General features: G+C 40.7%; 1 long non-coding RNA gene across 2 annotated transcripts in view; it reads left to right on the forward strand.

Annotated features, from left to right (window-relative positions):
* Positions 1 to 14976, forward strand: part of LOC117801942 — a 111577-nt gene that overhangs the window by 60126 nt on the left and 36475 nt on the right. The window contains exon 3 of one of the 2 annotated variants that reach the window (XR_004624810.1): positions 12194 to 12249. The exons of the other annotated variant lie outside the window; for it this stretch is intronic. This is a non-coding gene — a long non-coding RNA (uncharacterized LOC117801942). Of the gene's footprint in view, positions 1 to 12193; positions 12250 to 14976 lie in introns of those variants that run through there. 2 annotated transcript variants of the gene reach the window in all.

Raw genomic sequence — 14976 nt, forward strand, 5'->3', positions numbered from 1 at the left:
TCTCGCGGGTGCTGACCGCAAGTCCGCCTGCTCCCCCGTGCAGGTGGCCCTCCAGCCGCCAGCCGCCCCGCACATGCTCCCGGAGCTCCCGGTCTCAGCCTCAATCCAGTGAGCACACTGGAGCTCCGTAGCTCCGTGAGATGCTTGGTGGCGCACGCTCCCGGCTCACGGACTCACCTGCTGTTTGCAGAGTGCGGGTCCGTGGTCCACCCTCTCCCTGGTGCAGGTGGCCCGCCAGCCGCCCTGCGCCGCGCGCTCCTGGAGCTCGCGTTCTAAGTCTGCTGTCTCGCGGGTGCTGTCCGCGAGTCCGCCTGCTCCCCCGTGCAGGTGGCCCGCCAACCGCCAGCCGTCCCGCGTGCGCTCCCGGAGCTCCCGTTCTCAGTCTGCTGTCTCAAGCGTGCAGGTCCGTGGTCTGTCCACTCCCCCGTGCAGGTGGCTACCGCTTCCCGGCGCCCTGACACGGCGGCTCGCTCCCCCTTCTGTTTAGCTTCCGATATCTGTGTGCAGTTTCACGGCTCCCCACTTCGTACCTTGATACTCAGCGCTGGAGATGTTCATTTGTAGAGATCCAGATGTATCTTCCTGCATCTCAGGCTGATTCCGTGGATGTTCCTGCTGGTCTGGTACCTATCCAGCTCAACTCAGGGGACCGGCTGAAAAAGGGGTCCCCTACTCCTCTGCCATCTTAACCTCTCTGATCAGTTGCATTTCTATACACGAACAATGAGACTGCAGAAAGAGAAATTAGGGAATCCATCCCATTTATAATAGCACCAAAAATCATATGTTATCTCGGAATTAACTTAGCCAGAGACATAAAGGATCTATATTCTCGAAGTTACAAATCACTCTTGAAAGACATTGAAGAAGACACAAAAAGATGGAAAAATATTCCATGCTCATGGATCAGAAGAATTAACATAATTAAAATGTCTATGCTACCCAGAGCAATCTACACTTTCAATGCCATTCTGATCAAAATGCCAATGATATTTTTCAAAGAACTGGAACAAACAGCCCTTAAATTTGTGTGGAAACAGAAAAGGCCCCAAATCACCAAGAATTGTTGAAAAGGAAACACAAAGTTGGGGGCATGATGTTGCTGGATTTAAAGCTATACTACAAAGCTGTGATCACAAAGACAGCATGGTACTGGCACAAAAACAGATACATAGACCAATGGAACAGAATAGAGAACCCAGAAATGGACCCTCGGCTCTTTGGGCAACTAATCTTTGACAAAGCAGGAAAAAACATCCAGTGGAAAAAAGACAGTCTAGTCTCTTCAATAAATGGTGCTGGGAAAATTGGACAGCTACATGCAAAGGAATGAAACTTGACCACTCTCTCACACCATACACAAAAGATAAACTCCAAATGGATGAAAGACCTTGATGTGAGACAGGAATCCATCAAAATCCTAGAGGAGAACATAGGCAGCAGCAACCACTTTGACATCGGCCACAGCAACTTTTTTTTTTAAATGATTTTTTATTATATTATGTTAGTCACCATATAGTACATCCCCGGATTCCTATGTAAAGTTTGATGCTCCATTAGTTGTGTATAACACCCAGTGTACCATGCAATACGTGCCCTCCTTACCAGCCATCACCAGTCTATCCCATTCCCCCACCCCCCTCCCCTCTGAAGTCCTCAGTTTGTTTCTCATTGTCCATAGTCTTTCATGTTTCATTCCCCCTTCTGATTACCCCCCCTTTCTTTATCCCTTTCTTCCCCTACCAATCATCCTAGTTCTTATGTTCCATAGATGAGAGAAATCTGATAATTGTCTTTCTCTGCTTGACTTATTTCACTTAGCATTATCTGCTGCAGTGCCGTCCATGTTGCAGCAAATGTTGAGAATTCGTTCTTTCTTATAGCTGAGTAATATTCCATTGTATACCTGGACCACAGCTTCTTAATCCAGTCATCTGTTGAAGGGCATCTCGGCTCCTTCATGATTTAGCTATTGTGGACAATGCTGCTATGAACATTGGGGTCAGCCACAGCAACTTTTTTCATGACACATCTCCAAAGACAAGAGAAACAAAAGAAAAAATGAATTTGTTGGAATTCATTAAGATAAAAAGCTTCTGCACAGCCAAGGAAACAGCCAAAAAAACTAAGAGGCAGCCTATGGAATGGGTGAAGATATTTGCCAATGACACTACAGAAAAAAGATTAGTATCCATGATGTACAAAGAACTTCTCAAACTCAATACACAGGAAACAAATAATGAAATCAAAAAATTGGCAGAGGATATGAACAGACACTTTTCCAGTGAAGACATACAAATGGCTAACAGACACATGAAAAAATGCCACATGAAACAATGTTCAACATCATTAGCCATCAGGGAAATTCAAATCAAAAACAGATTGAGATACCAACTTATGCCAGTTAGAATGGCAAAAATTGACAAGGCAGGAAACAACAAATGTTGGAGAGGATGTGGAGAAAGGGATCCCTCTTAATGTTGATGGTGGAAATGCAAGTTGCTACAGCCACTTTGGAAAACAGCGTGAAGGTCCCTTAAAAAGTTAAAAATTGAGCTACCCTGTGATCTAGCAATTGCACTACTGGGTATTTACCCCAAAGATACAGATGTAGTGAAGAGAAGGGCATATGCACCCCAATGTTCATAGCAACATTGTCCACAATAGCCAAATTGTGGATGGAGCTGAGATGCCCTTCAATAGATGAGTGGATTAAGAAGATGTGGTCATATATACAATGGAATATTACTCAGCCATCAAAAAGAACAATTTCGCAACATTTGCAGCAACAGGGATGGGGCTGGAGGAGATAATCCTAAGTGAAATAAGTCAAGCAGAGAGAGACAATTATCATGATTTCACTCATTTATGGAACATAAGAAGTAGGAAGATCAGTAGGAGAAGAAAGGGAAGAAGAAAGGGGGGGTAAACAGAAAGGGGAATGAACCATGAGAGACTGTGTACTCTGGGAAACAAACTGAGGGCTTTGGTGGGGGGTGGGGGATCAGGATAGGTCAGTGATGGGTATTAAGGAGGTCACGGATTTCATGATGCACTGGGTGTCATACGCAAGTAATGAATCATGGAACTTTACATCAGAAACTTGGGATGTACTGTATGATGACTAAGATAACATAATAAAAAATTATAAAAAAATAATTAAGTATATTGAGATGGGAAGATTATCCTGGTGTTTGAGTAGGCTGTAGTATTGTCACATTTATCTCTATAAGAGAAAGGAAGAGGAAGATTTGTTTATAGATGAGAAGAAGGCATTGTGCCCATGGGGCAGAGATTTGAGCGAAGTGGATATAAGCTAAGGAATGTCAGCACTTACTAGAGGTTGGAAGACACATGGTACAGATTTATCCCTATGGCTTCTGGAGAGAGTGCAGCCATGTTGAAATCCACTGAAACTGATTTCAGACTTTTGGCCTTCAGAACTGTAAGAGAATAAATGTGTGTTGTTTTAAGCCACCAAGCATATAGCCATTTGTAGATCTGCCGTAGAAACTAAGCATGTCACAAAATCCAACACCTTTCCTGATGAAAACTTACTCAACAGTCTAGGAGTAGAAAGGAACTTGTTAAACCTGAAAAAGAGCCTTTATGTAAATCCTTCAGTTTACATATTTTTTGGCGAAAGATTGAAGTATTTGCTTTTAAAATCAGGAAAAAGGCAAGTGTCTGCTCTCACTATTTTCATTCAGCATTGAGCTTGAGGCTCAAGAAAGAAATTAGACAAGAAAATGGCATAAAATGTATATAGGTTGGAAAGGAAGAAGTAAAACTATTTCTATTTGCAGATGACATGATCTTATATACAGAAAATCCTAAAGAATCCACAAAAAATTAGAGCTAATAAATGAATTCAGTGAAGTTACAGATGACAAGATCAATATGCAGAAAACAATCGCATTTCTACATACTAGTAATGAATAATCCAAAAATGAAATTAAGAAAACAAGTCCATTTACAATAGCATCCCAAAGAATAAAATATTTAGGGATTAAACTATAAAACATTGTTGAAATAAATTAAGACCTAAATATGTAAAGACAGTTCATGTTCATGTATTGGAAGACTTAATGTTGTTAAAATGCCATTGCTCCGCAAATTGATCTGTGGATTCAATGTAATTCCTATCAAAATTCCAACTGCCTTTTGTTGCAGAAATTGATGAGCTGGTCCTAAAATTAATATGGTAATTCAGGGGTACCGGAATAGTCAAAATAATCTTGAAAAAGGATAAAATTGGAGGACTCACACTTTCTGACTTCAAAATATTTTGAAGCTGCAATAGTCAAGACAGTGCGGTAGTGACATAAGGATAAAATATAGGCCAATGGAATGGAATTGAGAGTGCAGATGTAAATCCATGTAAGTATGGTTAATTTATCTTTGGCAAGAGTACCAACACTATTCAATGGGTAAAACCTTTTCAACAAATGGTGCTGGGACAACTGGATATACACATGCAAAAGAGCTAAATTAGACCCTTACTTCACAGCATATAAAAAATTCACTCAAGGGTCGATGACTTAAATGTAGGAGCTAAAATTGTAAAATTCTTAGAAGGAAGTAAATGTAAATCTTTGTGGCCTTAGATTAGGCAACAATTTTTTTAAAGATTATTTATTAGAGAGAGAGAGAGAGAGAGAGAGAGCATGAGTGGGGGGAGAAGCACACTCCCCACTGAGAAGGAAGTCTGACACGAGACACAATCCCAGGACCCCGAGATCATGACCTGAACCAAAGGCAGATGCTTAACTGAGCCATCCAGGCACCCATAGGCAATGATTTCTTAAATATGACACTAAAAACACAGGACAAAAATTAAAAGATAGATAAATTTTACTTTATCAAGACTAAAATATTTTTTAAGATTTTATTTATTTATTTGACACAGAGAGCACATGTAGGGGGAGCAGCAGGCAGAAGGAGAAGCAGGCTCCCCACTGAGCAGGGAGCCCGATGTGGGGCTCTATTCCAGGACCCTGGGATCATGACCTGAACCGAAAGCAGATGCTTCACCAACCAAGCCACCCAGGCATCCCATAAACTGAAATATTTTGTACATCAAAGGGCACCATCAAGAAAGTGAACAGATAACCCACAAATAGGAAAAAATGTTTGAAACTCATATATCTGAAAATGAATTTGTGTTTAGAATATAGAAATGATTCTTACAAATCAACAATAAAAAGACAACCTAATTAAAAAACAGGCAAAGGATTTTTTTTTGTTTTATTTATTTATTTTTTTTAGGTTTTATTTAAATTCAAGTTAGTGGACATATAGTGTACTATTAGTTTCAGGCATAGAATTCAGTGATTCATCAGTTGCATATAACACCCAGTGCTCATTACATCACATGCTCTATTTATTGTCCATCACCCAATTACTGCATCCCTAACCCACCTCCCTTCCAGCAACCCTCAGTTTTTTCCCTATAGTTAAGAGTCTCTTATAGTTTGGCTCCCTCTCTGTTTTTATCTTACTTTATTTTCCCTTCTCCTATGTTCATCTGTTTTGTTTCTTAAATTCCACATATGAGTGAAATCATATGGCACTTGTCTTTCTCAACTGACATTTTGCTTAGCATAATATACTTTAGTTCCATCCGCATTGTTGCAAATGGCAGATTTCATTCTTTTTGATGGCTGAGTAATATTCCTGTGTGTGTGTGTGTGTGTGTGTGTGTGTGTGTGTGTGTGTACCACCTCTTCTTGATCCATTCATCTGTTGATGAACATCTGGGCTCTTTCCATAGTTTGGCTATTGTGGATATTGCTGCTATAAACTTTGGGCTGCATGTGTCCCTTTGAATCACTATTTCTGTATCCTTTGGATAAATACCTAGTAGTGCAATTGCTGGGTCCTAGGGTAGTTCTATTTTTAACTTTTTGAGGAACCTCCATACTGTTTTCCAGAGTGGCTGCACCAGTTTGTTCCCACCAATAGTGTAAGAGGCTTCTCCCTTCTCCACATCCTTGCCAACACCTGTTGTTTCTTGTGTTGTTAATTTTAGCCATTCTGACCAGGGTGAGGTGGTATCTCATTGTGGTTTTGATTTGTATTTCCTTGATGACGAATGACATTGAACATTTTTTAATGTTTTTGTGTAGCCATTTGTATGTGCCTGGAGAATGTCTGTTTGTTCTTGACTGGATTTTTTTGTTTTTTTGTTTTTTGATGTTGAGTTTGAAAAGTTCTTTTTTTTTTTTTAAAGATTTTATTTATTTATTTATTTATTTATTTATTTATTTATTATTTATTTATTCGACAGAGATAGAGACAGCCAGCGAGAGAGGGAACACAAGCAGGGGGAGTGGGAGAGAAAGAAGCAGGCTCATAGCAGACGAGCCTGATGTGGAGCTCGATCCCTTAAGGCTGGGATCACGCCCTGAGCTGAAGGCAGACACTTAACCGCTGTGCCACCCAGGCGCCCCGAGTTTGAGAAGTTCTTTATGGATTTTGTATACTAGCCCTTTACCTGGTACATCTTTTGAAAATATCTTCTCCCATTCCCTAGGTTGCCATTTAGTTTCCTTGGTTGTTTCCTTTCAGGCAAAAGATTTGAATCCATGTTTATCCAAGGAAGATATTGTTGGGGGAGTTCATGGAAAGGACATGATCACCGATTGACCTGTGAGCTAGATCCAGGTGATCTGAGGTGCTCTATCCCTTACCCTGTCCTTGGAATATTGGTTCTGCTTGCCTTTCCCACTTCTAGAGGCTGCTCCAAGGCCATAGCCTTGAGATAGTGATGTGGTGTTGAAAATACCTATACAGTGACTAAAGCCAGTTAGGGCCTCTATATAAACTTTTAAGATTTGGTAGTTGGGTGTGGGGATCCATTCATCTTGCTGCTGCCCAAGACAAGTCTCATGTGAAAATTCTTTTTGCTTATTAAAACTGCCACCTACCAAACTAGAGTGGACTGCCTCTTTCTTTGCTCTTCTCTCTCTGCCTTCTGCATTTGGAGGCCAGTATCAGATTATACCTCAGAAGCTCCTGAGAAGGTTGCAAACCAACAGATACACAAATAGCCAATAAATGCGAAAGAAATCCTCCTCATCATTAGTCATTAGTGAAATGTATATTAAAACTACAGTAGGATACCATTTCATATCCATTAGGATGGCTAAATTTAAAAAAATGGAAAATAAGTGTTGGCAGGGACATGAAAATTTGGACTACTCAATGCATTCTGGTGGGAATGTAAAATGGTGCAGCCCCTGATAAAGTAGTTTGATAGTTTCTCAAAAAGTTAAACATAGTGTTACCGTATGACCCAGTAATTCTACTCTTAGGTATTTTCTCAAGAGAATTGAAACCACATAATCACACAAAAACTTGTGCACAAATGTTTATGGCAGCACTGTTCATAATACTCCAATGTGGAAACAACACTAACTCATCAACTAATTTATAGATAAATGACATGTGATATATCCATACAATGAGGTATTACTCAGCCATAAAAAAATGAAGTACTGAAGCTACAACATGGACAAACCTCGAAATATATCAAGCCAAAGAATCCAGGCAAACAATTCCTTGTGTTGTATTATTTCATTTACGTAGAATGTCCAGAGTATGAAAATTCTGGTATATTAGGGTGTATTCTATGAAGGTATATTAATTTTTGCTGGGAGGTGGGATTTGGGATGACTGCTAAAGTTTGTGGGGTTTCTTTTGGGGGTGATATATTTGTTCTGGAAAACAATAGTGGTGATGGTTGCACAATACAAAAACCACTGAATTTTGCATCTTAAAATGGTTAAAATGGTGAATTTTGTGTTGTGTGAATTGTATCTTAATTTAAAAATTGCAGGAAAAATGGAGAAAGTTTGAGAAAATGACAGTTGTTAATGTCAGAGTTTGGATATTTAGTGAAATAGAAAGTATGATAAAGTTAGGTATTCATTTCTGTTTAGTAGAACAAATGGATAAAATATCTGCATTTTTTCCTGATACCTAGTTAATCCATCTTTAATGCCAGTGCTGCAAAGTTATGGCTCAAATGGATTTTATTTGGTTTAGATCTGCTAATTCTCCACTTTACCATGATGACAGATCCTAATGTTAGCCAACAGTTTACAAAACTGTGCTGCATACAAAATTAAGGTTGTATAATTTAAGACTTATTATAGTTAACTGGAAATCTCCCTCAGCATATATGTTGGAAGATCAAAGCCTTTTGAAAGGCCTCCAAGGGACAATGGCAGAAGAACTTGTTTATTTGTGAGTCCCTTTTACATGGACAGTTCAGCAGAGCACCTATCCTTCATCACTAGGTCCTAATAAGTTTTTACCACTCCCCTAACCTCTGGGTTTTCTCCTTAATGCTATCAGCATACCAAATTCACCTTTTCCTAACATAAGCTGACAGAGTTTGAAACTTTTCAAAGCTAACTTCATTAAAGGGAATAAAAAATTTAAAACTATTCTGAAATGGTTAATCTAAAGGAATTAGCCTCCATTGCCTATCTCAACTCACTGGGCCCAAAGTTTGGCTCAAGCCAGATCTCACAAAAATCCCTGAACCTTGCCATCTTTGGCACAGCCTGGAAGTTCACTGATGAGAGATACCTTAGGGATCTGACTTTCCACAGAGATGCTGAGTATCCCCTTGGCACAGGTCCACAAGGTGGTGTGACTGAAATGACCTTTTCCTCTTTGCATCAGGAGTTCAGTGTGGGGCACCCCCAGTTACAGGAAGATGGCCCACAGGACTGAGGAGGTGCCTGTCTACACATGCCTGGAAACCTGAGGGCAGGAAGTACCTGGGGAACAGTGTGTATGTGCCAACTGCTCCAACCCTGCACAAGGCTTCATGGGATTGGTTCCTCAGTCAGGGGTATATAAGGATAATTGGGCCATGGTTGGGAAATTGTGGGGAACACACAGGGCCATCAGGATCTATCTTGCTCCGAAACAAAGTAGCTAATTCTCCTGATGCTAGATCTCATGGATCTCAGGCCAGATCTCATGGGATCTTGTAGGCCATTCTGGGCTTGACATTGTTCGCTGGAACAGGAGGAACCTTGGAATCATGATTGCCAGATAGACTCTTAGTTTCATAAGGAAAGCAGGGGCATATGGAACCTGACAGTAACTTTTGTTTTGGGAGGCAAATTAATGCTTACAGACTGTGTTTGTCTATTTTATTTAACGCAAGTTCGCTGTGGGAATTTCACAAGCCAATAGCCTATAGGGATAATGTCTTTCTCTTTCTTTTTCTTTCTTTCTTTCTTTCTTTCTTTCTTTCTTTCTTTCTTTCTTTCTTTCTTTCTCTCTCTCTCTCTCTCTCTCTTTCTTTCTTTCTTTCTTTCTTTCTTTCGATTTCATTTATTTGATGCACAGAGAGAAAGAGCACAAGCAGGGGAAGTGGCAGGCAGAAGGAAAGGGAGAAGCAGGCTCCCCACTGAGCAGGGAGCCCCATGCGTGGCTCAATCCCAGGACCCTGGGATCACGACTTGAGCCCAAGGCAGAAGCTTAACTGACTGAGCCATCCAGGTGCCCCAGGGATAATATCTCTTAATAAGCAATAAGAAATAGCATACTTCAAATCAATGATGGAGTAATCACACTATTGTTCCAGGCAAGGGGAGATTAAAGGACTAAAGTCCAAATTTATACAAGTTAGTACTCAGGAGAGATGGCTTAGCCAACCTTGGGCTGAAACCCAGCTACCAGTGTAAAAGTAAAAATCCCTTTTACTAGATCACGTTGCTAGGAAACATGGCACTGGTGTTGACAGGCATGATGATCTTCCAGGGGTCACTGTCAGCTTTCACCACTGTGGGTAAGAGTTGCACTTACTGTGGTGGGAGCCAATTGCCCCAAGGTCTTTGGAGAGCTATTTTAGATCAGCAAAGGCACTTTTGCAGACCTAACACTCTCTGATAGTCCTCATAAACTCTGGATACTTGTAGTCTAAATGTCCCCTTGCTATAGTTGCTTCTTCATGTTTTTTATTGAAACGCCCACAGCAGGGATGCTTAGCACCTGAGCTACTGAGAAGATGAGATTCTGGCACAACTCACTTCATTCTTATATCGAAACAACTCTTTTTGTCTTTGTCATAATTAAAGTGGATTAAAATTGCTTCACGTAAGTTATAAACAACTGATTTGAAATTATATGAAACCAATACACAACAATCCACCCTGTGATTTCAAATCACTCACACACTAATTAATCCTAAGGGCCTAAAACCTCAAAATCTAAGTTCACAAAAATGTCAATCCACCCTGTGTACATTAGTTACAATCTTAATAACAATCATATTTTAGGAGTATCTTTCCTTTGCCAGACATTCTTTTACCCCATGGTTTAATGACCAGTTTAAGCAACTGTATTCCTAATATTACCAAAAGCACAACAGAGGACTTTTTCATGTGGTACCATATCCAATTGCCAAACCACCAGAAGTTAAACTTTTTAAACTACTTAAACTTCCTTGACCATTGCATTTCCATGTAAAAGAGATTTTTATAAAACTTCAAGTGTAAGCTTGCATAGCACTATCAAGCACATGTTTGATTGCCATAACGTTAGAATTCAGGCTGTCATTATCTTAGGGATTGTGTGGTTTTGTTCTCTTTATGATTCCTGTGAAGTAATTTTGACTTTATTAGTCTCATATTCCAGATTTTTTTCCTAAAGATTTTATTTATTTATTTATTTATTTATTTATTTATTTATTTGAGAGAGAGAGACTTAGAGAATGAGTGGGAGGAGGGGCAGAAGGAGAAGCAGCCTCCTGCAGAGCAGGGAGCCTGATGCAGGACTTGACCCCGGTACCCTGGGATCATGACCTGAGCCAAAGGCAGATGCTTAACAACTGAGCCACCCAGGCACCCTCCAGATGTTCTTTTACTTAAATCTTCTTATGTATGATTTACATTTATTAAATTAATTTTAGGAGGTTCAGTGTGAAATATTTCTCAGTTATTTTAATCGTCCCTCTATCTTTTATTGACCTTGAATATCTTTTTTCTTCTATTGTCACATTCATTTTCTGTTCTGTTTTGTGCATCCCATCATGTTGTGTTCCTTATTTTCCCATTGACTATAAAAGGTTAGGGTAAGATTTGGCTTAGAGCATATTATCACGGTCCACTTTTCCATATTATACATAACTGGTTGAGAAGGCATTGAGGCCATAGTTTTAGATACTTTAGATATCCAAAGGTCCAGCAGTAATAATAGTATTTTAATTCCATTCCACCAGCACGTCTTAGGAAAACATTTTCCTTCTATCATAAGGGGTCTTTCTGTGGACTGAAGACTTCACTCTCTCTTTTGATATTAGAGAACCACAAAAGTGTGGTAACACAATGTCATATTTCCCCCTTTAAATACCAATAAGCTAATTTCACAGTTGCTCAATAGCCATTAGGATGTATTCTATCTACTTTCTTTCGGGTTGGGCTTTCTATTATCTTAGGTGACCAGTATTGCCCTCAAGATTATACTTGTTCTCAAAGTATTCCACATATAAACCAATCTTAATTGTGAGAACTGACATTCTACACTTAGAGAAACATCTTTCATATTGTTTTTTAGTATTTTATTATTTTTAGGGTTTTCTCCAACTGCTTTATGGAGAATTTCCATGGCTCTATTTACTTCTGTATGAAATTCATTTATGTTTTGTGATATATTTCTGATTTTATCCATCTGTGTGCCCAATGATGACAAAGCTGCCATTGCATGTGTGTTAAGTTGAAATTGTTTGGTTTCAAAATTTCATAAATTTAACATGGTTTGGTCAATTTGGAGTTGAGAAAAAACACTTGCCATTGCTTCTCCAATTAAACCTCTTACTGGTCCAACAAAGATCTGTAAAGTTTTCCTTCCTTTTAATGAATTTGTTTTTGGCAGAAGTCATAAGTTGGGCATAAATGAGGATGGATCAAATGGCACAATTTGGGAATCTAGATCTGGCTTGAAAGTTCTGTATTAAATTTCAAGGTATATATTACTATTATAGGTTACAATATGACCATGAGAGGTTTTATTAGCACAGGTTCCTATATTCTTGGGGTAGAAATTTGATGCTAGAAGCCTAGTGTATACTACCAAAGATAATGATATGTGTTATATGCTAAATTTCCTATGTGTTTTCTATATACCTTATAAGTATCCTTATTCCTTTATTCTTTTTTTTTTTTTTAAGATTTTATTTATCCATTCGACAGAGATAGATACAGCCAGCGAGAGAGGGAACACAAGCAGGGGGAGTGGGAGAGGAAGAAGCAGGCTCCTGGTGAAGGAGCCTGATGTGGGGCTCGATCCCACAACGCCAGGATCACGCCCTGAGCCGAAGGCAGACGCTCAACCGCTGTGCCACCCAGGCGCCCCTCCTTATTCCTTTAAAGTCTAGACATGGTGCTCATGGATCTACTGTTAATTTTTTAACAGCTAAGTATGAATTAAAAAGTGTAAGTTGGGAGTATAATAAATGATCAATTTTTGACTTATTTATATTTAAAGATATAATTGTCCAATTGTCTTCACGTGGATGTGCTGTGACAATGTCTATCCCTAAAGTATCATCATTACCCATGGCTGAAGCTACATATTTGGTATTCCATATGGTAAAGTCATCTTTATAATTTAAAAATGTTTTTTCTATGTTTTCCCAAATTTTAAAATTTGATATTTTACTTCCCACTCTTGGTTTTCACCAGTCATCTATTGATTCTTCATGTGTTCTGTTCCATAAATAGAGCACAATTTTCCTCCAACTGGCAATTTTTTGATATATTATTAATGTATTAAATGTTTTTAAAGTGATATGACCATGCTCTTGCCCCCATTTTTTTTTATTGCTATGCCTATTTTATTTTGGAAATGATTGTGTTAACATAATGGAATTTATATTTTACATTTTTAAAGTCACAATTTTTTTTTCAGATGTGGGCTGCAAACTATTAAGACTTACACTGAGGAAAAAATTAGACTGACCCACTTTTTTAAAAACTAAGAGTAAAAGAAACACTAGATCTAATCCCCCTGAGGCTATAAAGAACATACCTGTACCAATTAATGCTAAAACATATGCTAATTAAATGAACAATCAAATCCACGCAACATTGACAGAGATTTGTGAAGACATGGGATCCAGAAACCTCAAAGAAGAAAGCTTAGTCCTATTTCTACAAGAACTGAAGCAGATGCTTTGGAGCGGTCTGTGATCAGTAGACTTGATGCATGCAGAGTGCTTGTGCTGATCTTCTGGCTCACAGTCAGACCTGTCCTACTAATGATGCACTTGCAAGGTACAGGGGCATGAGGTAAGGGCTCCCGACTCCACCCGGGGTGCTATGTTTCTCACTGAAGTCCAACTGTGTTGGTGGTGAGGGGGAAAATGGTGCCACCCCACTTTCTCACCCCGGAGAGGGGATCTCATGCCTGCCACTGTTCAGGAAACCTTCAAAGAAAAGCAAACAATCTCTCCTCTTGTGTCCCAGGCCTCCATCAGCTCCCTGCCTGTGTTCAGGGCTGTTGGGCCCCTGGCACCACAGCTCTCCTGTGTTTTTTCTTTGGCCTATGGCTGGTATTCAAAACTCCAAATCTTGAAGGACACAACCTAATGTGGACCCACTTCCCTCCTCAGGGGTAGAGCCTCACTGCACTGAGTCTGGTGCTGTTTCATCCTGGAAAAATAGTCGGCACCCTACCTGGGTGCCTGGAGTCTATGATGAAGCACAGTGAAAAGCAGTGACCAGGTTATCTGCCCTCTGCATGTGCCTCTGTCCCCTGCCAATGAATGGATGCTAGCTGGCACCTGCAGGGTCTTTTGTCCTTGGGGAGGCAATATATCCTCTTCCAAATGTACTCCAGGAAGGGGAATGTTCTCTCCCAGTGTGACCCAGAGGCTCCTTATACCAGCTGTCCACTCCTGGGCCTGTGTGCTCCTTTTCCCCAGGAGCACATGCCACATCTTGACTCCAGCGAAAATCATACGCTTCCAAAACCTCAAAATTCGAGCTCCACATGCTGCTTGCAAAACTTTGTAATATTTGGTTTCTCTCAATTCTCCAGTCAGTGTTTCTGGGGAGGTGTTTTTCTTGCATGAACCCAAAACTCTACTCTCCCCCTCTCTCTTTCTCTCTCTCTTTTTTCTCTCTGCAGAAAGGGCTCCCTTGCCATGATGGCACTGCAGGTTTTCACTCCTCCAGTTCACATCTGTGCACCTTGTACTTGCCTTGTACTCTCCCTCTGACCATGCAGATTGTTTTCCTAATCCTCAGATCACTTTCCTAGGTGTTCCAAATGATTGGATGTTAATCTAGTTGTGTTTGAGGGACGAGGCAATCCCAGGGTCCCCCTACTACACTGCCATATTAACTCCTTCCCCCACACCAGGGAATATGGGAGCAAGGCAGTAGTGTTAGCAAAATTTGTGCTGGGCCACTAGCCCTGTGCCAGATCCCCCAAAGTGCTGCGGTGGTTGGGAGCTTCATGCCAGTGTTGCTGGGGGTGCATGGCTTGGTGGGGCATGTGAAGATAGCTGGGCAAGGCTGGACCAGGTGCTCTACAGCAGCTGTGGGGGCATGGCTCATCCTGGTGCAGTAATGTGGCTGGGGGCACAGGGCTAGATGTGGTGCACAACAGCTGGGGACACAGCAGGGTGTAGTGTGGCAGATGTGTGTAGGCACACTGTGGTAGCTGTGTACCCTGCGGCTGGTCAGGGTGCACGTGTGGCTTTAACAATATTTGCCCTGAACCCAGTATCAAGGAGGCCAGTAGGCTTGGAGTGGGTGAGTGCTCAAGAGAACTCATGGGCATGGTGCACTGCCAGTGGGTCAGGCAACAAGTGTCTGTGTAGCCCCACCTTCTGCAGGTGGCTTTGTGTTTATGCTGGGGGGTGGGTGGGAGAGGAAAATGGTGCCTGTCGGTTCTCTCATTTTTGGAGAAGACCCCCCACAACATACTCTGAAATCAGTATGAGCA

This window comes from Ailuropoda melanoleuca, chromosome 4 (genome assembly GCF_002007445.2).
Source record: "Ailuropoda melanoleuca isolate Jingjing chromosome 4, ASM200744v2, whole genome shotgun sequence".
Taxonomy (NCBI): Eukaryota; Metazoa; Chordata; class Mammalia; order Carnivora; family Ursidae; genus Ailuropoda; species Ailuropoda melanoleuca.